Source organism: Hetaerina americana, unplaced genomic scaffold (genome assembly GCF_022747635.1).
Source record: "Hetaerina americana unplaced genomic scaffold, ioHetAmer1.1.p SCAF_3, whole genome shotgun sequence".
Taxonomy (NCBI): Eukaryota; Metazoa; Arthropoda; class Insecta; order Odonata; family Calopterygidae; genus Hetaerina; species Hetaerina americana.
Genome location: NW_027286874.1, coordinates 77,922,167 through 77,946,222, shown reverse-complemented (window position 1 = coordinate 77,946,222; position 24,056 = coordinate 77,922,167). Strand labels below are relative to the sequence as shown.

The window sequence follows — 24,056 nt, the reverse complement described above, 5'->3', positions numbered from 1 at the left end:
ATTGTGTTCGTCCTTTATATGTGTTCCTATCCCTTTTCCTTATATCTGTTTCTGTATATATGAGTATTTATTCGCCGTTTGGCGGGATTTCGTGTTTGAATGTGTATATATATATATATATATATATATATATATATATATATATATATATATATATATATATATATATATATATATATATATATATATATATATATATATTTATTTATTTATTTATTTATTTATATATATATATATATTCTCATTCGACTATTATAAGAAGAGTTATTTTCCATCGACCGCAATTGAAATATTTTCTGAATCAATAAATATTCTTCCAAGGAAAAATGGGGTTACTCTCCTTTCAAAAGTTCAGCTGGCTTTTGAATTGGTTGAGTGGTGTACACTTTTACATCCTCCTCCTTATGGGCGACAGTGTTGCATTAAATATCTCTTCATAGCGATTAAGTTTTGGTATCTATTAATGCAGATACGGACTGTGTTGGACATGGTGTCATCTTTTGGCGGGATGGACAAAGTCTTTACCAATTCTCGTCAATGCCTCTTGATCCGGTACAGTGCCCTCACTCCACGCAGAACTGGTAGAAGCAGATTTCATTCCTTGTTCAGACTTTCGGATCGCCGTCGTAGATTCGTACTTCTCCGGATAGAGCGTCATGCATTGACTCCTTATCCGCCTTCCGATGAATAACGTCTAGGTGATTTGAAAGAAACAAAATTCATATCGTTAATTAATGCATCCTGCCAAATGAATTCCACAAATGATATTGGGTTTTTGTTTTTCGATCAATTATATCAAATACCAGGACCACAAACTATCGATTCAATCAAGAATCAATACGTTAATGTTACGTTATGTTAACTATTAATTACGTGTCGTAGTATTTGTTTTTATCGGGCGAAACGTGTGGTCCAGTGGACTTGGAAGACATTTTGAGCTACAGATATTTTCTCAGTCTTCTAAAAATAGCCGTGCGTAAACATTTTGTGTAATTGACAACCTCTTAAAGCATAAATATTATTAAATGTAGGCTTCGTGAGTACTTGAAGATATTTATGAGCATTAGAGGGCTCAGGATGATCAATCTATAAGTACTACAGCTTAGTTAACTAAGCTATTTTAACTAAAGAAACAGCTTGCGTCAAACATGAAAATTGCCAAGTAATTTTGTCCATTATTGCAAAATATGCCTTTGATATATCAGAAAACTAAGCCTTTACGATATGAATTTGTGATCTAAATTTTCTCTATTATTCTGGAGTGTGTATTAATATTAGATGAAATACAATGCAATCATTCAGGTCGGGTCAGAGCTATTTTCAAAATAAAATTAATGCAATCTTTCATGCAAAACCATTATGTCGCAATTTTCGAAGCTCTTGCATGAAGAAAATGTATGTAATTGTTCGGTTAACTTGAACATATAGTATGCATATAATAACCAATCCTCGCGTATTAACAATGGTAAAACATGTGCTCTTAGTAATTTCTTTACGTACATCTCTGTTTGTTATGTAATTTCAGTGGTATTTTTTTATAATTTTTAATAATGTACATTCAAAGTGTATCTTGCGCCCTCGGATTTGTGATTGATTGATTTGATGTGCAAGCATCTAGGAGAGTTAAAAGGCTTTTTAGAAAGCTGAAATATTTCATGGTCTCTATTTCCTGAAAATTCAATCATTGTCTCCAATTGCTCAAACTTTTTCTTTATATTTCTAGGTGAGTCGTTGACAGCTCCTCCCCTCTCAGTGCGACCTCTGAAGTTTTTCGTAAGTAGTTTAAGATTTAGCTCTTGGTGTACATGCTTTCGGGAGAAGAAAGTATTTTCTGCAAAGAAACACTATGTCCAATAAGTGCAAGTCAATTCTGTACGATTTCTCCATCATTGCAAAAATCGATTGAAGTTATTTTACTAGTAATTATTTACTTTTATCGTTAATTGAAAGAAGAGACTTAATATTAGATATCTCCTTTGTCCGTAGGAAAGATACAATTATATTACTATTATCCAAATTACACAAATATTTTTTTAAGGCATTGCAAACTAATGCCTGGGATGGACGGCGGGAAGATTTGTTAAGCTTAAGTTATAAGAGAAAATGTTAGCATCGAGTTACGTACGTTTATTTTGAATGGATAAAAGTTGAAATGCGGATATTTCAATCAAATAACTTATTGTAGTTGGGTCAGACCATTCATTCTCAAACGTTTGAAGTCTGCATCATGACGGAAATCATTATATTTTAAATGTGTAGCTATAACTAATATAATTCAGACGTAAATAAAATATCGAATTTTATGAAAAGGATGCATCACTCGAGTGACGGGCGTTTTTGTATGCATGAAATTTAAATTAAAAACGAAGATATTATTGGTGATGACAAAGGCATGTATTCAGATAATTACAACTAAATACACGAGGAAAGAAAAAAAAACACACCATTACTTGTTACCGAGGCCCAGATATTTCCTATAATTGCCCCTCAAGGCCAAGTAAGTTAATATAATTGTGGTTTTTTTAAGGGAATTTTTTTCGCTCTTTTATGCTTATCTCGTTGGAATACGATGAAACTTTATTGATGCCACATTAAAAATGTGAATTTTATCAAAAAAGAAAAAAATAATCCTCGATAAAAATTTAATGAATGTTATGAAAATAATTGGGCTCTCAGACCTGCAAAATCATTGTCTGCCTAGTAAAGGTTTTAAAAAAATAATATTTTTCTGTTTCGGGATGGATAGTCCATTTCTGAAGTGTTGTCGAGCCAATTAGTCCTCAAACTGATTATCTTATCACGGTTACAAAGGTTGTATTTTACTGTAAACACAATTCCTGGGCCGTATTCAAATCATCAACCTGGCTGAATTTTGTTGTTTACTTTAGAGAGGAACATCATTAAGTGCTGAATTTTGTGCCATTCTAAACTATGCCTATTAGAGATCCACTATTTTTGCAATTACAGGACAGTACAGAGAATCGGCCTTAAGGTTCTTCCCATGAAGTATATCTCGCGCCGAACATTTCTTGCTGACGAATGGGGAAATCCGACGGACGGAAACGAATTATGAGAAACCTAAACGTGTCATGTCAGTTTATTATATCTGATTTACTGCCCGGGCCTACAATATTCTTCAAAAATATTTCTAGCTCTTCAAATTAATTTCCTTAAAATCATATCTATGTAAGATGGACCCAACACCCAAGTTCAAAGAGGTTTTGTTGTTTTCTTCTCTTTTGTATTTCATATCGTTTGATAAATCTTGATTTCTAACTTCCATATCTATACTTCTGGAACCTCGCACACACCCTCCATTCATTTCTTAAACTGAATTTACGTTTGGCGACACTATCTTTGTTCCCTACCATTCCATGTTAATTATTATTTTATAGTGCAGATTTTCCTTTACGATAATTATATTACTTCATTATTCATACTTTTTCAAATGAAATTATCTTCGGGCTATCTCTTTCTCTCTGAAAACCTGTACTCATTCTAAACTATCTAAAATCGTCTGATATAGTTTTCCATTACTATGTGCATGTTTAAGCTTAAATCATTGCAACTTTATTTATTTCGTGTAAAGTTTGCCGTAAAAGAGAAAGATTGAGGAAAGGAGAGGGATCTTGTTCAGATGGCTAGCACTTCTGCATAAATGGTCCTAGCCTTCTTTTGTTAAAAAATTGTTGATTTGATTGGCATATTAAATGAAATCACGATCCTCTAATAAGTTGTTACCAATGGCCTAACACAGGCTGAAACTGTTTGATAATGAAGCCAATGCATGTCTTAATTGTCGTGTTCCTAATGATTCAAAATGGCTATATTTTTGTTAAATCGGTAGAGTATATCTTCTTTGACGACTTTTATGGCTGTATTTTATTAATGAATATTTTGCATGTTTATTGTAAATTTTTGCCTATATTGTCATCAGTAAGAATAATAAAATTCTTTTATTTTATCGAGGATTTCCCAGGCAAACTTCATCACATTCGGATCATCCGGATAATAAGTTACCAACCTTATCTTAAAAGGTAAAACTATTATAAATGTAGCGTTGTATCTTTCTGCAAAACATGCTCCTTTAGCTTCACTGAATTTTTCTCTATAGAATGTTTTTCCTCGATCATAGTCCATGTTCCCTCAAGTAGGCCAAGGAGACTGAAACCCCATTTTATACATTTATATATGTACGTGTCATCTCATACACTTGTGTTCTCTGTGATCTATTGGATTTATTTCATCAAAAACTATTGAAAAATATATTCTTTTAATTTGCAGACTTCAGTTTTAATTATATTCTACCTTTAGTTTTTTAATGGTATTGCCCAGAAGAGATTAGGGAGTCTTAACACTTATTCCCCCTTCCCCCCCAATATACTCAACTTACCACGGTTTTGAAGTTATGTGCAACTTCCGAATGTTACCCCACAAGAAGTTGGTACGTTGTTCTGTGACGCATATGGTTAGTCACGACCAGATTGACAATATATGCACTTTTTTTATTCGCGCACGGGGTTGAAATGCGAATGTTTTGAATACACTGAACATTTTGTAAAATTTTCAACATATTCCGCAAGAAAGGAGTGAAATAATGCCATTATATTTTTAGTCAATATTAAACAAAGCGGTTTGAATTCAATTTGAAATGGACTGTTCAACAGTGCTGCCCCAACTTACTTAGGGTTTCGTCCCTGGAACCTGATAAGGATTTCTCAAAATTGAAAATCGAAATATTTTCCTCATCGTCTTAGAACATACCTATCTCTTGGTTCTCCCCTTTAGTGACCATTAAAAAAATCTCATGCGCCTACTCTGAAAATTTCATAATTTTCGCGGAGAAATGCAGGAAAATGATTGTAAACTTGAGTCTAGTATTCTATTGCTTTATTTAAGTATTTGGTCGCTGTTCTTTTGCCTACAGAAAAAATAGATTGGAGAATTACGATTTCAATAGATAGTTCCCTAAAGATTCGTATCCTGAATGGTTAAAAGGGTTTCTGATTTCTCAGGGGTTCCTTCTGTGGTCTCTTGTCGCGCCTGCGGTGCGGATTCCGTCGGACAACCTGAAAACCCTTCTTCGTCACTCTAGGTGAGAATGGAAACAGGGCAACTCTTTTGCGTTTTAATTCTTAAATCAATGAGCGTAACTGTTGCGAACCAACAGTACAATGAGGTGCTCCGAATGCTTATCATGTTTTTAAGGTTTTCCTTCGACTCACCCTCGTGTATTCCACGTTGGTTTCAGCCATTCCAGCACAGAACCTCGATAAATACACGTCAAAATGGAAAGAGAGGACATTTGTATTTTTTGTAAGATGAAGGCAGGGTGGCAAAAATAGAAATTTTCCCCAATATGCACTAGATTGGCATTCAGATATTTTATAAAAGTAGTATTTAAGGCTTTACCGGTGCACAACATTCTCAGATATTTCTCGCATTTCCCACCGGCAAGGGCTGTGGAATATCTTCTCATCACCAGATAGATAGATGTTCTGCATCACTATCCAGCGTGAAACCCGAGAAATATTCGTGAATTCAATTTTTTTAATCGCATGGTGTTTCGTGATGATGCTAACGACGCCGTCAAATTATCACCTCCCTCGATCGGCGGCCGCGACGGGAATAGAATCCTGGCGCATAGGATGACGCCACCCCGCCCTGCCAGCTCAGCGCAAGCAAGGGAGTGAGTGAGTCGGCGCTCTTCAGGAGGTGGTGAATCACCATCCAGCCGGATAGACTGCGCGCAACTTCTTCGTCCCCGCCACGAAACACCCCTTCCCGACCGCCTTTTCCTCCCCCGGACCACCTCCCTCCGTCGGAGGAGTGCGGCAAGCCTTATTCACGCGCCTCCTCTCACACCCTCGCACGGAAACGACCCCCCGCCCTCCCCCCCGATTCCCAACCAGGGGCGGACCTCCCTCCCGGCCTTCCCGGGAATGCGCACCCACCGGCTGACTGCTCGCTATATGTATGTTCATTTTCTCGTTCCGGTTCCACGCCGAAAATCCATTATTTACCATGCGTGTGCAATGCCCGCTGAACTCACCCCGCAAGGAGGTTGGTTGGTTTGAGACGCGAGGTGGAAATCACCTGTGATCGGGGACGGAACCGAGGGAGTGGGGACTGATTGCGTCCCCCTTCCCCTTTACCGGGTACACGACTGGTTAAGAAGTGGGAAGGTCAGCGGCTGGGTCGTTGAACCGCAAATGCCAACTGTTATTATCGTTGTGTGATGGCGGTATCGGTAATTTAAGGAGGCTGTGTCAAAATGGCTGCTTCATTTGATTTTAACGGAACTTTGTCAATTTGCAGTGCAAAATGTGTATCTATCAAATTATGATGATAAAATACGGTTTTCCTCGGCTTGTTTTTTATAAAATTGACATCGAAAATCCAAGATTTTATATGTGCCCTTATGGCAGTGGGTGACTAAAACCTGAATAATCGTGAATTAAGCTTGTAAATGTAGAAATACTATTCAATCTCGAGAAAAAACTGATGTCATGAGCGTAATTTTATAAGAGTTGTAATAGGGCCAACATGACAGTACCTACACAACTTTATTGAAATAATGTCAATTACTTTGCCGAAAGAGAGCCGATACTGCATAGTTTCAAAAAATTGGCGCCGAGGAAGCGCCTTCCTCAAATATTTAAGAAATACCTATGAGCGATTATTGCGAGGAAAGTATGTCTGAGGCCTTTTGACATCCTTCACTTATCTGCGTGAAAGGTCGTCAACTTCCCCTCGTGAATTTTTTTAGTCATCCTGTTACCCTGATTGTGTTCTCGAAACGTTTCTTGGGTCGGGACCCAGTCGGGATCAAATTATATTCCACCATAAGTGTTTTTCATCAACGAGATCATAGGATAACGAGAAAACTGAAACTTTCCTTCCGTCTTCCTCACTGATAAACGCTTGACCTCTCGCGTGTAGTTGTTTGCTGACAAGTCTCGTGAGCTCCCCGTTTGGCGTCGTCCACTTTCTACGGCATGATCCTTCAATGGTCACCAAAATCAGAAATATCGATGCAGTCGAATATTTTCAATGTTTTCCATTAATTTCATTTGGTCGAGCTCCTCCAGTCTCCTTTACCTTCACTATTGTTCTGCTAGATTAAGTCTGAACCAGCACAGTCATAATTTCATTGAACGCATTGATTTTATCTTTGAAACCATGTGAATTTGTAAAATTTAATTTGACTCGTTGTTCCAGTCTTGAGGGAGAGACATCTTAACACCTTCTTCGATATGGACAGTATATTTATCCCTACCCGCATAAGATCCGATAATTTTGCAAGTATGTACCTCCATGTGAAAGGGTGAATAAGATTACCTGTCCGACAAGAAGTCTGTAATGGAGAGATTTTTGAAGAGAAATGAACTCGTTGATAGTTTTTCCTCCTTTTGTATCGTAGTCATTGCAAGGGGGAAAATGAATCAATGAATCTGTATCAAATGTCATCTCTAATTTTGTTGCAATCCAGTGAGTGTATGGCCTGCAGACTTCGTGTGGAGATAGAACTATTCCTTTGGTGTCCTTAGGAAAAATACAAGTATGAAATACAAGTATGCAATACTTTAATTCAAGCATGGTATTCTTGAGTCGTCAAGTAAACAGGGGGTCTCACCCCAGATTTTGTAGCAATCATTCGACGATTTGAGTTCCACCGCAACAGTTTCACGGAGCGGTCTGTCACTTACCTATTGCTCGATTCTTAATCCAATAATGTTTTCTGAAATGAATCACACATGCTCCTAGCATATCTACATCCGTTTTTATAACCACCTTTTCCATCGATAGGTTTCAAAAATGCTAGATTCTTCTAAGCAGTACTATTTATCCTGCCTACGTATGTCATCTACCTTGAGTTATATCCGGCGTCATGATAAACCTCCAGTATTATGCTTGGTCAGTCACAATTATCGTCACTTGAGAAAATATAGGTATGTTTTTTCAATTCCAATTCTATAAGAGTGTTATCCTGTAGATTTCAGTATTTAATTCCACACCCCTTCGGTGAACTAAACTCTTATTGTTGAATAAACCGCTTGAAAGTATTTCGCAATACGTGAGTCTCGTTGTTTCTCTTTAATTTGCAATATCGTCAGTGAATCGCCTTGTAATGCTTATTGTTTTCCTTATCAATGGCATAGACATGTATATAAGAAACAGTTAACGCCCAATTACGCTGCCCTGATGGACATTAGAAATATTCCCGGACGGAATTGGAGCTAGAGCAGTGTATTGTCATAGATATCCTTTAAGTTTAGAAATGCAATCGTTATTCCCGTTTATTGTCTTTTCATTTATGGCCTTGCAGACTTGATCGGAGGTATCGTTATATTTCAATAAAGATCGCATTTACTTCTCTGCGCTTTTCTTTTAAATTTTAGAGTATCGGGTACAAAACTTCCCAGCAACGTCTCATATGACATTCAAATAGGGTAAATATTGAGTGACAGTGAGTAATGATTAATCCATAGAATAGTATTTTCTTGTTTTATCCGTAAAAAGCTGTCATCCTACCCTGGAGACGACGACTTCTGATATCGATTTCCTCAGGGGGGGGGCGGCGAACTCTTGGAGGACCCTTGACTGGGTCTTCTTCAATGCAAAATATTTGTTCGATTCGAAGAAATCGTTCTCTTACACAATGTCATAATTTATCTCCATCGTTTATCGCTTGGTTTATTCCGTTAGCGGAGTATATACGGTTTAATGCACGTAAATCGTGATAAACATTGATTTCGAGTGTATTTCAGAGTAGTAGAGCTTTTCGTGCATTGTAATTTTTACGTTGGACTCCTTGAAATATTTTTCTGTTGAAGTTTACCCTCATTGTTTGCCATAAACGTGTTTCCTATCATCTTAGCGGTATGTTGATAGTGATTTCCTTTGGAAGTAGCATACGATATGTAAAATTATTTTTTCCAAGTGCCGTGAAACTTTTCAATTATTTTTACTTTATAGTTTCTAAGAGTGTACCTTCGAGGGCCTCCAATTTGTTTTGATATTTTGAATGCAATTTTCCCTGTTGTCTCAAATCTCCGCTGGCTATCAATGTCGAAAATATGTTCTTTGCTTTCGTGTTTTCTTTTTCTCGAAAGTTTTTTGTGGGAATAATAGTCAAATATTTTTTAAATGGCTTCCTCTGGTCACTTCTGAAGATTCCTATTTTTGACATGAGTAATAAAAAATTGCTTCTAAGTTACTGCAGTTACTGAAATAAACTCTCCAACTCCTCTGAAGCTTTATTTATTGATTAAATCTCCATATTTAATTTTGAATTCACAGAATTTGTGCGATGAAGTTATGGGTTTTGTGAAAATGGATTTGCTGTCGCAAATTCTTGCGACAACACTTGCACTTGCATAAATTCCATCTTTACTTATACCCGCATCTAAACCCACTCTCGTCACGTTTTTTGTATTGTTAGACAACTTCATTAAGTTGTGTAACACTACATACCTTTACAACTATACTTTCATGGCAACATCATTCTAATGACTCCTGTCTTGGCATTTTAATGTCTATGTTTTCCTCAGTAATCACTCGAATCATGCGGTTTTTTCTTTTCTTTCTAAATTACGGGTGGTGTCCTAACACCCCCCGCCACACGCCCTTGCGGCGGCTTGCGGGGTATTGAGTGGATGTAGATGTATATGAATGATTTTCTCTGTCATCAATCTAATTTTCTGATATTACACACATGAGTTTCACATAATCGTAACAGAATTTTACCATTCATTCGTCTGTAGTTTAGCTTAGAAGTAGCTGAGGTTATGATTTAATTCGCGATATCATTGAAGTTATTCCACGTCCCCCACCCCTTACATGTAAAAAATACATGGTGTGTCCCAAAAATAAGAAAAATAAATCCGGGAAAAAATTATTGATTACTGAAGATCAAAGTACAAATTACTAAAATTCTTCAAAATAGCAGCCTTGGGCATTGACGCACTGATGCCAATGCTTCTGCCAGTCGCGGTAAACTTCGTGGAAGGCGTCGAAGGGGAACCTCGTCCAGGCACCTCATCAAGTGCCCTTTGACGTTTATTTATTCTTGGGAAAAAAAGGAATTTAGGTGGTGTCATATTGTCGTCGTAGAGCGGCTGGGGGCAACGTTACCACCTTGTGCTTCGCCAGGCACTCGGTCACGTGGAAGGCGGTGTGACACGGTGCGTTGTCGTGGTACAGCCTCCAGTTGGCAAAGATCTCCTTCCTAACGCGTAGCACTCATTTCCGCAGACTTTCGAGGTCTTTCACGCAAGACTACTGTTCAATGTTAGCCCCTGAGATGCAAAATCTCAGCGGGTGACGCCTTTTGAGTCGAAAAAGACGATGAGCTCAGTGGTACTTTTTTTTAGACTGACTCTGAAAGATATATATACATATATATCTTCGAAATGGAACGCTCTTCGGCGACGCACAAATATATAAAAACACAGATGTAGATTTTTAGAATATAGAGACACAAAGGAAGGACACTCACAATTTGTTATTTGACGTTTCGACAGCTTGGCTGTCGTCTTCAGAATATCAGAATATATATATACTATATATAGAAACAATTTTACTTGAAGAAGGCCTCGGAGAAGGCCGAAAGCTTAAACAATAAACAATGTGAGTGTCCTTTTAAATGTTACTATTTTATTTGTGTTCTATTGTGCCGTCCAAATATTATATATAATATATATGTGTATATATATATATATATATATATATATATATATATATATATATATATATATATATATATATGATTTATGATTATGATATATGATTTAATAAACCCTGAAGCAATATTAAGTAATTTGTTTTTAAATAGTACAGTTGCAACTGTCTGTTTACGATCGTTTTCTACCAACCCATTTCCACAAAAAGTATTTTGTCAGAAATAACACCATCTCTCCTGAGATTCAGAATGGAGTAACGACGCTTCGTTGAAACTTGGATTAGAAAAAATGATGGTCATGTTTAAGCAAAGTGATATCCTGCCATATTCACTGGAGTATATAATTTGCTAGGGCACGCAGATCAGTAAAATTTATACTACGATCTGATTCGCCCATGAATGCCACTATGGACACGTGCATTTTGTTTTACCGAATTAAATTCACTTCATTATGTTGATTAAATCGGGCATTTATATTTAGAGCTTCAGAACTCGAGGCGCCCAAAGTCTACCCGCTAGGATGCCTTGGTTTCCCTGTTTATTGCCACAGAAATGATGATCCGGTCGAAAAAGACGGACTGGCATTCAAGAAGAGGGAAAAATATTCTGGATACCAACCATCCAAAGCGTCAACCTGAAACCAACGTAAAACGTTTTCCTACGCCGCAACTAAGTTAGAAGGTGAAGGAATGCGAATCTCATGCGGGACTGGACCTACGCAACTCATTTGACATTCGTCGCCTTCCTCCCTCTTCGGACTCGGATCACTACAGTGTTCCCCACCATCCTTTCCCATTCTCCCGTCAGTCCCCTCCTCTCCAGTCCACGCCCTCTCCTCCGACCCAGCCTTTCCCTTAGGACAAACGCCATCTCCTTCCGCACTGCTGAGCTGTTCAAAGTTATGTCGAGTAGCCATCGCCGTCCTAGGACTTTGGGACCCGTAGGATTCTTTTGCTGCATAAACCTCCCCCCGGGTGGAAGTGAGGGTCGAGACGGGCCAGGGGCCCCAGACACACGCTCCTCTCGCATTAGGCCTTCCGTCTGTCACGGGAAGTAAGGAGAGGGGAGGGGGATCCCTAGTTCCCTTCCTTCATCGTTATGCAGGACGAAAGGTTAGGGGCCGTTCTTTCGTAGTCACTCAGTAGGTTGGAACCCTTGTTACAGGGGACCTTCCTAAAAAGAACTCAGTAGAAACTGAGGACGGAGCGTGAACAGAAAATGAATGTTTTTAATAAACTATTCCGATGTTTTTTTGGCTCTGCCATCGCGTGTGCATTTGCAGAGGTAGGATTGGTGTTATGCCAACTGGTTTTTGATAACCTTTCCGCGGGACTTTCTAACTTTTCTAAGTGAACTCCTTACCTTGACACTTCTCACTTTACTAGGAGCACTAATCAAATCAGTTTCTTACCGAGTTCATTGTCAAAAATTGATTTTTCAGAATAAAATGGCCAGGCATGTGATCCTTATCCAATATGCTATTGGTATTGTCTGGAACTACACAAGAAATATTTTCGCTGCGATGGTAAAACAAAATGATTTCATTAATGCAAGAATTGATTTGAGAACAACTAGATAAAAGCACAGTTACGGCATTTGTGTTAATGTTATACAATCGACAGATATTTATCAGCCTCTGTGTAGCGGTAATGACTACAAGACATCGCTTTTGTTCCTCATGTTCTCTCACTTACAGGCGACATGTGGTGTTTTTTGTCAAATTCGAGTTTTATGACCGTCAATTATTTTAATATATTTAAGAAGTTTTTCATCGTTTAAAACTATTCAGTCACGTGATATGAATAACATCACCGGCCAAAAATGAAAATGAGTGCAAATTTAGTGATGTGCATTAAGTGGTTAATTTTGTTCTATATTTGTTAATCGCGGAGCTGTTACGAAGACAATAGGGAACATGAAGACTTTGCAAAAACTAGAATACATTTTGAATTTTTAAAGAAATGATTCCGTTACCATAATGATGCTAACGTTATCTGCTGCAAATTACACTTCAAACTGGGTACATGCAAGCGACCTGAATGCGAAATAACTGAATGAAAGGGGTAAAAGCAATAAAACAACTCTGTATCGATGTCGTCTATATATAAACGTACCAGACTGACCAACAAGGGGACTAATAGAATTTTTGACAGTGGAATAGGAAATTTTAACCAAGTCCCTAAAATCGAATGAAATGCCCTTTCGTGTTCTCTCTTTCCATAGGAGTCCTCCACACAATTGTTATTAATTTAAAAATATCGACGCATTAAACCTGAGTTATTTTAAATATATTATCGAGTGGTAATCGCAAAAATGAGAAACTTCTGAAAAAAATATACTCGTATTTCAATATGGACGTACGCTTCCCGACGAGAATTTACTAGAGTTTGCAATAGAATCGGCTGTTATAGTGTAAGATATTTTACCTTACCCCTGTGAAATAAATAGGCTCATTCCCTGTGTTCTTTTTCATTTGGCAAACAAAAAGACATGAACGTTCTGTTATGCATCAAGCCAGATGAAATATTTTTAAAATGTTGATTGAAAATCTTGTCAAAGATTGGGAAAGATTTATGCCCGTTGAATATTTTTTCCTTGGTTACTGCAATGCGTTTTAGATTACGGAGAGAATGTGTATTGCGTGATGATAAATAAAACTAAACATTTTCATCCGTAAGTAGAATTAAGCGACCCGTGACCAACTAATTAGATAATATGTTTTCTAACATTTTCCACATTTTTGAGATTTACTTTGAATATCAGAGAATTTTAAACCAATTTTGTAATTATTAATAATGAATCCAAAAAAGGGAAAAATTTTCATAATTCAACGTGAAACTAGAATTTCTCTGGTGTGTGTATATATACATATACAGGTGAAATATTATCAAGGTTTGTGTCTTATTATAAACGAATTAATTTTAAATAACTCCCTACGTCAAATTTAATCTAAAAATAACGAACTGGGCAGGAAGCAATTAATTTTGGGAAATTATTCGAACCGGCTCATCCCACATGAATATTGCATAAATACTATTGTCCTCATTGCATGAGTTTTAAATGAAGTGCAATAAGCTCCCAATGCTTTCAGGCTTTATTCTCACCATTTTCTTCTCGGCATTGTTTTTCTGAAGTTTTGTACGGAATCCACTGGAGTTTTATGTGGAATGAGACTCTCTTAATGGGCATAATCAATTGGTTTCTATTCCATCACGGCATTTTCGAACTCGCCAGGTATTTTTATCCTCCTGAATTCCCTGCCGCATGATAGAATCGCTTCAATGAAAAAAAATCAATTCATAATAGAATGCATAAACCCAAAGACTATAGGTTATAGAGATTCGATCGATATAAAATTTAATTTATAATTGTTTTCCTTGGGAGTTTTCCCCGCATCTCGGACCTCTCCGCTCGCTTCCATTCGCCCGGAGAATTTAATGAATCACTTCGCAAATTAAAAAAAAAGATGGGACTGCATATATAACGCATGCCACTCCAAACAAACCCTTATATTATTCTCGGAGAGAGAGAGATATTGATATAAAATATATGTATATATCGGGGTCTTCTGGCGACACGCCGACATCCTCCGGGCAATGGCCGACGCCCCCCTCCCCACCACCGCTCGGCTCGGCTCCCCCAGGGTCGCCCTCCATTTTGTAGCCGACTCCCGACCTGGCCGGTCGCCGCTCGTCCCCCGGCGTTCGGTCGGTCGGCCGGCCGACGCCATCTTTAAAGTGCGCCGCGCTCCAAATGCGACGGACATGTTGCGTACGGCGTGTACGAAGTGCGGGGAGGGCGTTAGGGGAGGAAGGACCGGGATCGGAGGGGAGGGTTCCCTCTCCCTCCCTTTCTCCGCGGTCTCTCCCTCGCTTTGACGGGCTGGCCCCGCGGAGTCCCGCAACCCGCAGGGCGTACCCGTTTCCTCGTCCCAGGCTCCTCCGTGCCCCCTCCTCCTCCCATTCGCGTATCCTAAATGAAATAGACTCGGGAAGTCTAGGGACATACCGACCGCGTGGAACGAGCGAGCCTATGGACGACGCTCTCAGGCTACATTAGAAGCAGATACGTCCGCCGGTCCCGACCGCATTCTTCCGTCAAAACCATTCCCGGAATTTGTTATGATGTTATGGATGGCTAGATACAGTGAAGGCGGTCCGACAGATCGGAAGCAGGATGGGTATGTTTTGAAAAATCCGACTGTTGGACGGAACGTTAAGAAAAAGGTGCGTCCACCGTCACAAATGGTTATATTTTCGGTTCTAGCGGTCGCTTTTCCATTTTAGGCGTGCTCAGCCCAACCCAAAGAGATATGTCGACTATACACATCGCATCTGAGAACGGCGTTTTTTTCTCCGCATACATTGGCCGGCGCAACTCTTTGGTTGGAAAAATTGGCCCAAAATTCACGATTTCGGTCACTGCCGTTGTCAGAATTAATGATATAACAATCTAGTCAAAATTCTCTCTGGCTAGCTGAGAGTTCGCTGGTAGAAGTATAGTGAATTCAAGAGCTACATTCCTGCAGATAATTAAGAATTTAGACGGTATTATTAATATTAATATTTTATTTTGTGGCATATACTACTATTCGGTACCGTAATGATAGAATGATTTAACATGAGGTTATCACTGAAGTACGAACTAATAGTGCAACACTCCTAATAACACTCCTATGATTTACCTTTGGGTTTTATGCCAATGTTACAGAGAGAAAATTCCATTTTTTCACACATTAAAGCCGTACGCTTTTGGGAGTATTGATCTAATGTATTTTAATGCGCAAGCAAAGAATTGTAAAATTCGTAATAATTTACAAATTAGAATTATTAGAAATAGGATTAAATATGGACGTAAAAATTACTAGAGAAATTTCATTATCAATTTAAAATTTCAATGAAAGGGTAGCCATGTGGGTAGGTTTCATAGGCGATTAGAGGACTTATTTACATGTAAAGAACGCCTTGATCAGCCACCTCTTTACCCCAGCTGCGCGATATTTCTGGCGCCAGATCTTCTTGAAGAACCTTTGGCGATACAGGGAAAGGAAGTTCGGTTAAATAAAATCTTATTATGGCTACAGTGGAACTTATCGATTCAATATATGCATGTTATTTTGCATACCTGTATTCAATTTTCAGTCAGTATTACTTCCTGATTCTGCCCCACCGAAATATAACCAAAACTTCATTGTTATGAATGTGTTGATGAATTGATCCCATCCGATGCATTTCATCGTTTGGGCATTCGATAGCTGGATCGATAGTATTTGCCGCATGAGTATAGGGTCCTGGGTTCAAATCACGGTTGATGTCCTCGGACATTCCTCGTTTAAAAAAAATCCAAGTGGTAATTGGAACTTTCTGGGAAAACCAATTTGTGGCACGGGAAAAGGAACTGGCCACCCTACCTTGAATACAAGAACTTCATATGGTTTAGGGGTTGTTGTTTCGGGGTGAGCTCAACCCTCATCTATTAAAATATTGTTATTATTTGGTATATTGTAGTATGGCCTTATGATTTGACGGTCCCAATGAGGGTTGTGTAAATGATTTAATTTTTTGTTCAATTGAGATTATACGAATTCTTTTTGACTGCTGACTTTTTTTGACGAAAGTACCCCACCATATCAGCCTGATTTCATATTCTTGAAAGCGAGAAAAAAATGTAAATTACTTTATTCACTCCACAGTCCTGGTACGTTTTGGACTGCAGTAAATACTATCAGGTGGGATATTTTTTAATTCTGAAGATATTTCATATTAAATTTTATGCTAACCTTTTAATTTCCAAAAATTAAAGCGTATTATACATATTAATACGTAATTTCGGTGAGTTTTATGCAGGAGCCTCGCAAACCTGGTATCTGGGTGGGTTGCTTTTCCCACTGTTTCCATGCCTGTATAATTAAGGTTTTTCCCACAAAAATTAAACCTTTTTCGTTTAACATTGTAGTGTGAAACGGCTGTCATTAAAAAAAATCCGGTTCAAATGTGTGACTACTACATTCCTTTTCCCTAGTCACGTTTGTGGACTTAAGATTCTTGCAAAATCATAGCGTCAATTTAAGTTCATTTTGCCTTTCATGCCGATCGTTCAAGAAGACCAGGACAAGGCGGGATAGAAGGAAGACAGTTTCATTGTCCCCGAATAAAATAGAGTTTAGAAATAATTGTTTACGTAGCCGAAAAGGTCGCTGATGAACACCCAATTGCCTGTTCATTGATGGAATATGAAGAATTGAGTTTTGAGGGAGACAAGAGAGTGACAGAGGTAAACAGGTATAAAATGAGATAGAGAGGGAGGAAGGATGAGAAGGTGAGATGTAGTAGTACCAGCGTCCATCAAAGCCTTCTTTCCCCGAAAATAACGAATCCCTGCGTACCGCCTTACTCAGCGCGCGGCCGCCTCCGCGTCGTCGGCGTCTTCAAGGTTTCTTTCTACCCCTCTTCGCGTTCCATCTCTCTCCTCCCTCACTACCTCCATCCTGCGCACCGAAATCCGCTTCTCGGCGCCAGAAATGAGGCCCCGATTTCTGATTCAACCCCCGCCCTCTCCAGCCCCAACTCGGTCGAGTGTCCGACCCCGCGGTCAACGCCGTGTGTCGACCGCACGGCGGGGGCGGACGCGGGCTCGAAGGCGAGCGAGCGTCCCGAGTGAGATTCACTCGGGAAGGGATCTCATAAATATGTTTTCCTTTCTGCTCACGGCGCCGGGGCGATTAAGTGGTGGACCGGTCCATCGAGAATGGTCGAGGGTACGTTTGAGTCGGGAGATTTAAAAAAATAAAAGTCGCATCTCGTCATCGAGATTTATGTGATGTTTCGCGGAATCGGCGGCACTTTTCAGATGCATCATCATCTTCTGGCTTGAGATGATGCCTTCCCGCCCTTTGGGGATTCCGTCTGCGTATAGAAATTTATAGGTATTCACCCTCGTCCTTATTTTTTAACTCACCATCTGTCCATCACATATGTATGAAGAAAATTTTACGTGATTGGGAAAATAAAAGTGCTGTAAACACTCAGCGAGAAAGGAGTGTTTCATCGCCTTGGGACTGAAATTCAAGCGTTTGGTTTGAGTAAAAAAATTCCAAATTGCTCAACATTATTTGTTCCGACGCCTTCATTTAAGTCCCAACTGAACGTCGTTAAAAATATAAATGCTAATGAATAAATCATATTCACTAAATTTTCTCGAATACCATGCAGTTTCATTTTTATTGTCTTCTCATAGCCATTTGGGCTAGAGCCATTTAAGATTTCTAATGTCTTGAGATTTAAAATAACAATTCATACCATGAAAAGAAGGTTTTGTGATCAAAGTTCAATAAATATTATCCTTTTTCCTTAATCGTTTTAATTTCGAGTAATGGTCCATATACCATCCGGTCCCGGATACTGGGCTCTCCGAGTCGCATGTAATTGTCTGAAACTGCATGCATGTAATGAACGCTTAATTTTTAAGGTCAAAGTTTCCCTGGGGCACATTATGAAGTGTGATATGCCTTTAACATTTGGAAATTGAAATAGGTACCTTGGAAATTATGACTTCATACATATTTTAAAATGTTTTGAGAAATTTTCGGGAAGTGGTGATACAAGAGATCCTTTTAAACTTCCTCTTAATTTTCCAAGAATGCATTTAATTTAATTTATATAAACCAAGGTTTTAATTTAATGATAAAACCGGTTGTGGAAGTAAAATTTGAAATAAAGACCCAAAGTTACATTCAATGCATTAAATGTTGCTAGCCGCATTATTTGTTTCACGCAAATCTAAGCGATATCACATTCTCTTCCGCAGGTGTCCATGGTTTCATTCCATTCCTAGAGGTATAAGAATAGAACTCGTATATCTTATAATAGTCGTAATACGTTGGAGAAATTTTCCGTTGAAAATTATTCTAAATATGCCGAAGATGTTTTTTAAAAAAATTTTCCCTGGCATTGTTTCATGATCATTTCATAATATTTGATTGGTTTAAAAATGGTCACCTAAGATGGTCAACACCATTGGATCACCTTGACTGAATAGACTCACACTCTTATTCGGAATAACATGTAAGTATACTATAGGTATTGGCAGTGATGTTTATCTTCTTCAGATGCATTAATAATTACAGCAATGTCTTAAAAGTTTCTCTTATACATCTTAAAACCATGGAAATATTTCTGCTAAACGTATGTTTTCATATTAAGGATGTCCAGATTCATATTTTCATCTAGGGTTGGTGGATGTTTTATTTTTTAAATCCTTGCGGAAGAAAGGGAGCACACCACGGAGGTGGAGCGAAAGAGAGAGATGGAAGGAGGAAGGGAGGGATAAGAATCAAATGAATTCGGTCAGCGCCCGAATTCTTCTGAGGGTTGCCAGCATGGAGAGGGAATGAGAGAGAGAGAGGGACTGCGGACTCCTCTCACCCCAACCAAGGCCGACATTTTGCCGCTCGAAGAATGAATACTTATCTATCGACCATCTCCTCGGTCTCTCCCTTTACCCATATCCTTTTTTCGCATTTCGGAAGTGAGAGGGAAGGGGGGGAGGAAGGATTTCGCATAGCACAGAAATAAAAAAAAGTGAAGGAATAAATAGAGGAGACGAGCGGAAAGGGCGAAGACGCAGCAGCTCCGTAGGCGGAAGCAGGAGCAGCGAAAATCTTCCCTCAGTCGCAATTCGCATCCACTCCCTCTCCTGAAACCCTGCCCATCCCCCCTTCACCTCGCCTTCCACCCTCCTCCCCGCAAGTCTTTTGATTCACGCGCGGACCTCTTCTTCAGTATGCGGCGAGATAAAGAATTCCAAGGACCGGAGGGTCAACTCCCCATTTTGAACTCGAGGGAGAGGGTTGAGGAAAAAACGCCCAAGTTATGCATCCGAGAGCCGCGTTCTTTTATGTCCATTCCCCCTTCCCGTCCTTTCCCCCCCCCACTTCTTCCCTTCTCCCTTTCCCCGTCCCTCCCACTTCATTACTTTACTCTCTCTCTCTCTACGCCATCTCGATGGGCTCCAGTTCATTTTCTTCCCGATTTCCGCTACCTTCCCTTACACTCTCCCGTCTCCTCGAATTTCTATCGCGTCCCCTTCTTCCTCCCTCATCCCGCATCTTCGTCCGTCTCAGTTCAGTCCTTCCGTGCGTGTCTATCCCCGCTCTGCGCATCCATCTTTCGCGGCGCCGCCGCTTTCGCCAAACTTTGCGCCACTCGCCACATATATATTCCTCTAACGCGGCAAACCTAAAAGAAGTGCGGTCGTTTGTCACGGCATTTGTCTTCAGTTAAGCTCCCTCCCCCCTGCGGGGAAAAATCCTCTTATGTTCACTCTTATCGTTTGGTAGTAGTATTCCAGCCTCGTCATTATTGCTACAAATTCTCATTTTTTTCCTCGCAACACACGTTGATGTGCCTAATTTCCTCCAGGGATATTGTAACGTCCTGGAAAATCAAGCTTTCGGTCATAAATTTCAGGTTGCGAGCGCAAAATTTAGCATATACCGACATTAGCGTCAAGAAAGGAAGTTAATTAATTTCGTAAAAACGTGCTTCAAATTCGAAGACCTTAAAACAATTTTCTTCCCAACATTTTTGAGATACGAGGAAATGTTTGAAACTTCATAATTTCACGGAGTCCTTTGTGTGTGAGACTTCGTTTTTTGCCTGAATTCTCTTTATTGTGTGTCTTATTTTCCTTTGATATATGCTCTAAAATTTTAGTTCCAAACCTCGTGTGTCTCTACCTGGAAGATCGGAACATTCCCGAAGTTCACGGGAAGAATTCGGAAATAATTAACTTTAATAACATAGCAGCAAAAATTGGAGAAAAAACGATATTGGTGTACATTTTTCACCACCAAATACCTCAATTTTGACTCGAAAATGTAAATTTTGGAAATTCGATTGTGTGGTAGTGGACATAGGAACAAACACGGATATTTTATAAGCACTCATGGGTTACCAGTGCTTAAAATGCGCTGTCGATGTGAAATCGGAAACTAAAGAAAACAGCTCTTCCAGAAGAAAAGTTAGCATCTATTTGAATGTAGATTATTCTAAATAGATTTGGTTTATTCAACCAAATGATCAGGTTTACAAAAATATTAATTCTCAACTATTACCAAGAAAGGTATACCCATTCCTATGACAGTGCCATAGATTACTCTATTTTCTGTAACCGTAATTTTATGATAGTGTTTCAATACATGCGAAATACAAAACCAGCGGTTACATACGCACATAATATGGAAGCGAATTAGCCGTAGGTGTAGTTTTGCGGGTGGAATACCTTGACGACGCACCTCCCTGATATGGTCGCTCATTCGCGAGAAAGACATTCCCTATATTTCGCTCTTACCACCTCTGTCCTGACAGATAGATTGGCATTCATTTTTTTTAGATTCATGCAGCGGAAGACGGAAGGACTAATTATGCACTCCTGCATCGTGCAGGACTCATTTTATATCTCCACCTTAACTTTCACCGGCGAATCTTTACGCCAACTCGTCTTTCTCACGGAAATGCATGCGCCTTTCCCCCACCCCCTCCCGACCACCCCTGCTCCCCAAACTTACCCCCGCCACTCATCACTCGCCTCCCAACTCCCACCACGCCCTCCCTGCTGCATCCGTCAAATTCCTCAGCCTCCAAGTTATTACTACGTCCGCATCGCCATCTTCTTCCTCGGTTGGCTCCAGACCCCTCCTTACAGAATGCTCTCCTCCATCCCGCCATTCTCCCCGACCGACTCCCCTCCCTGAATTTTTTCGCGGCCGTAAGCAGAAAACCGACTCATTTTGCCTCGAAAAATTCCCCCAAGCCGAGGTCGACCCCCTTCCCTCTTACCCTCCCCCCTTTGCCTCCTCCGTTTCATCCGACTCTCCGACCTCACCTCAGACCCTCCCCGCCCATCTCAACTCGTCCGAAAACCTTCGCTCACCCCTCCCTTCATTCCACAAAACTCCTGCGTTCGTTCCCCTCCTATGTCTTTTAGGTAGGTAGGTGGGTACCCCTTCATCCCTCTCCTCCGCCCCCCGTTTCCTTAATCCACTTCCCCCGGGCCGTCCCTCCTCTATCCTCTCTTCATTCCGCCAACTCTCCCCCAAGTCCCGTCCGTCTTCCGCTCAGAGAGCGCCCCCACGATGGCCCTACCTGCCTCCTCCTCTCTTAGGCCCTCTCGTCGTTGGGAACACGCGAGAACCTCCAGGTCTGTCGGTTTTCCCCTTCCCGACTCTCCTCCCTATTACTCCCCCCCCGCCTATGTCTCTGTTCATGCCTTTCTTCTACCGCTAGCTCCCCCTTTCCTTTTGCGATATTTCTTTTTTTAAAGACAGCTCCTACCCTCCTCTCCTCCTACCATTTCTTCCCCATTTGCTGCCTTTGGGGAGCGAGTGGGTCCTCCTCTCCCGACGAAAAAAATAATCCACCGGCCCCAAGCCGAACCCTTGGCGAACTCCGACCCGCCCCGTCTGCTCCCGCGGCGCCTTCGACCCACCCTTCCGACATCGGAAGCCGTTCTTTTCTTCTCGCCTTCGTCCCGCACGTATTATTTTCTCCCGCAGTGGAAAACGCTAAATCAACGGGAAATATTTGCGGGCTGCATGCATTCCCGACGTCAGGCCCACCAACTCACGATGCGCCGCGCCCTCGTGGTCGTCTTCCTCAGCGGTGATTCATCCCTTGGTTATATCACTCTTCTAACCCGCCCTTTTCGGCTTAAATTACTGAGCCGTGTGCACATGTATACCTGAAAAATCCACGGGCCAAGCACGGACCAAGCTAGAGAAGTAGCATTTGGAGGCGGGGTAGCCGTAAATAAGAGGAAGTAAATGAATTTTAGCAGGAGAAGAAATTTTTCGTTCATTTAGGTAATGACTCATTAAACAAAGAGATTTGTTAACTGGAGAATATCCTTGCCGGTCTTGCAATGTTATTTTATATTTGTAATAGATATAAGTATTCAAAATTTTGTTTAGAGAGGAGCAGACTCATGTCCCCAGGAAATAAGGTCTGAAGTATGCATAAAAGAATACGTTGGCAAAACGAACAAGTTTTTACAATGGCTGTCATTTTTGCAATCAATATATTGTAAATCTAGTTTCTTTCTCACAGCAGAGGTTGTGGCATATTTCGACAAATGTGTTAGGTCAGAGAGTGGTTTTCCCGAAGTCTTAAACACTCGCCCGCATTTCCAAAAGGTTTCTAAATATAAATAATTGTATTTATAAATCTGTTCCCCACGTTCAACAGACGGGAGTATTGACAGATACGATGTGTTCCAAGGAAAGCTTCGAGGTAGAAACACAAGCAAAGATATAGTTCCCCTATTATGCATACTTTTGAAGATGGAAAATTATACCACCTTGGGTCTGGAAAGTTTTTGTCACTTTTCATTATAGTACGACCTTTACCATCCAGAATACATGTATATTCACACAAAGTATGTAATTTCAATTAGTATATGCTAACTTAGTTATTTAATCTTTATATTCTTGCCATTTTCCTCGGAGTCAAGTTTTTTGCATGAATTTTAAGAACTAATACAAAAATAAATCTAGTCTTAATTTATCCTAATGTGCAAAAATCCGACTGAATTCAGTCTTAGCCATTTGGCGATAAATGCATAGTCACATTATTAGCATTTTTAGAAGGTTAATTCGTATTTATCATTGAAGAATAGATCAAACTTAAAATTACTTCGTTTTGGAAATTTTCACATCTGCATTTTGGGATAATATTTCACCGAATTGCCTAAGCCATTGATGGATTCAACAAGATCATAATTCGCCATATATTGAAATGAAATCTGCTGGCGGAAAGTATAAAAAAAGTTAAAAATTCTTGCAGTTGGGGTAAAACCTCTTCCTTTCTCATGATTGCTATGATAGAAAGGTATCATTGAATTCCAATAGGAACCATGCAAGTTCCGCATTTCGTTAAATACCTGAGTGCGCATTTTTAGCTGAAATGAAGTTTCCGTGTGAGAATTTGGAAGATTCCACCTGAATGGGGCTACGCGTTCATCAATCCTCTTCACTGGCGTTGGCTGTTGCCTCCTCAAGCTCATGACTAAGGAAAGTTGTACGCCTTTCAAAGTGTGAGTACTCCTTGACATCCTGAGGGAAGTTTTGGGCATATTTTCCAAAACGTAACTGCAAGCTCCCTCATTCCTGGAAAGAAAAGAGAATTCATCAGCGTTTCGTGACACACGTGGTAGTACACACACCTCCGTAATGTATTCCAGCTTCCAAGACCCTCGATGGATCCTTGGATAGTTCAATAAGTCTTCAGAAATAAACAGAAAGACATGATTTTTTTCAACATATGACCTTTTAGCTCGATACACATTTCCCAACGTTCCCTTAACTTCATCCACCGTC

General features: G+C 39.8%; 1 long non-coding RNA gene across 1 annotated transcript in view; it reads right to left on the bottom strand.

Moving 5' to 3' along the window:
* The window catches only part of LOC139691053 (uncharacterized), a 53,925-nt gene extending 30,114 nt beyond the window's left edge, over nucleotides 1-23,811 (bottom strand). The window contains exons 1-2 of the long non-coding RNA XR_011701561.1: nucleotides 23,621-23,811; nucleotides 526-694 (exon numbers count right to left, since the gene is read on the bottom strand). This is a non-coding gene — a long non-coding RNA (uncharacterized lncRNA). The remainder of the gene's footprint in view (nucleotides 1-525; nucleotides 695-23,620) is intronic.
* Between the last annotated feature and the right edge of the window lie 245 nt (nucleotides 23,812-24,056).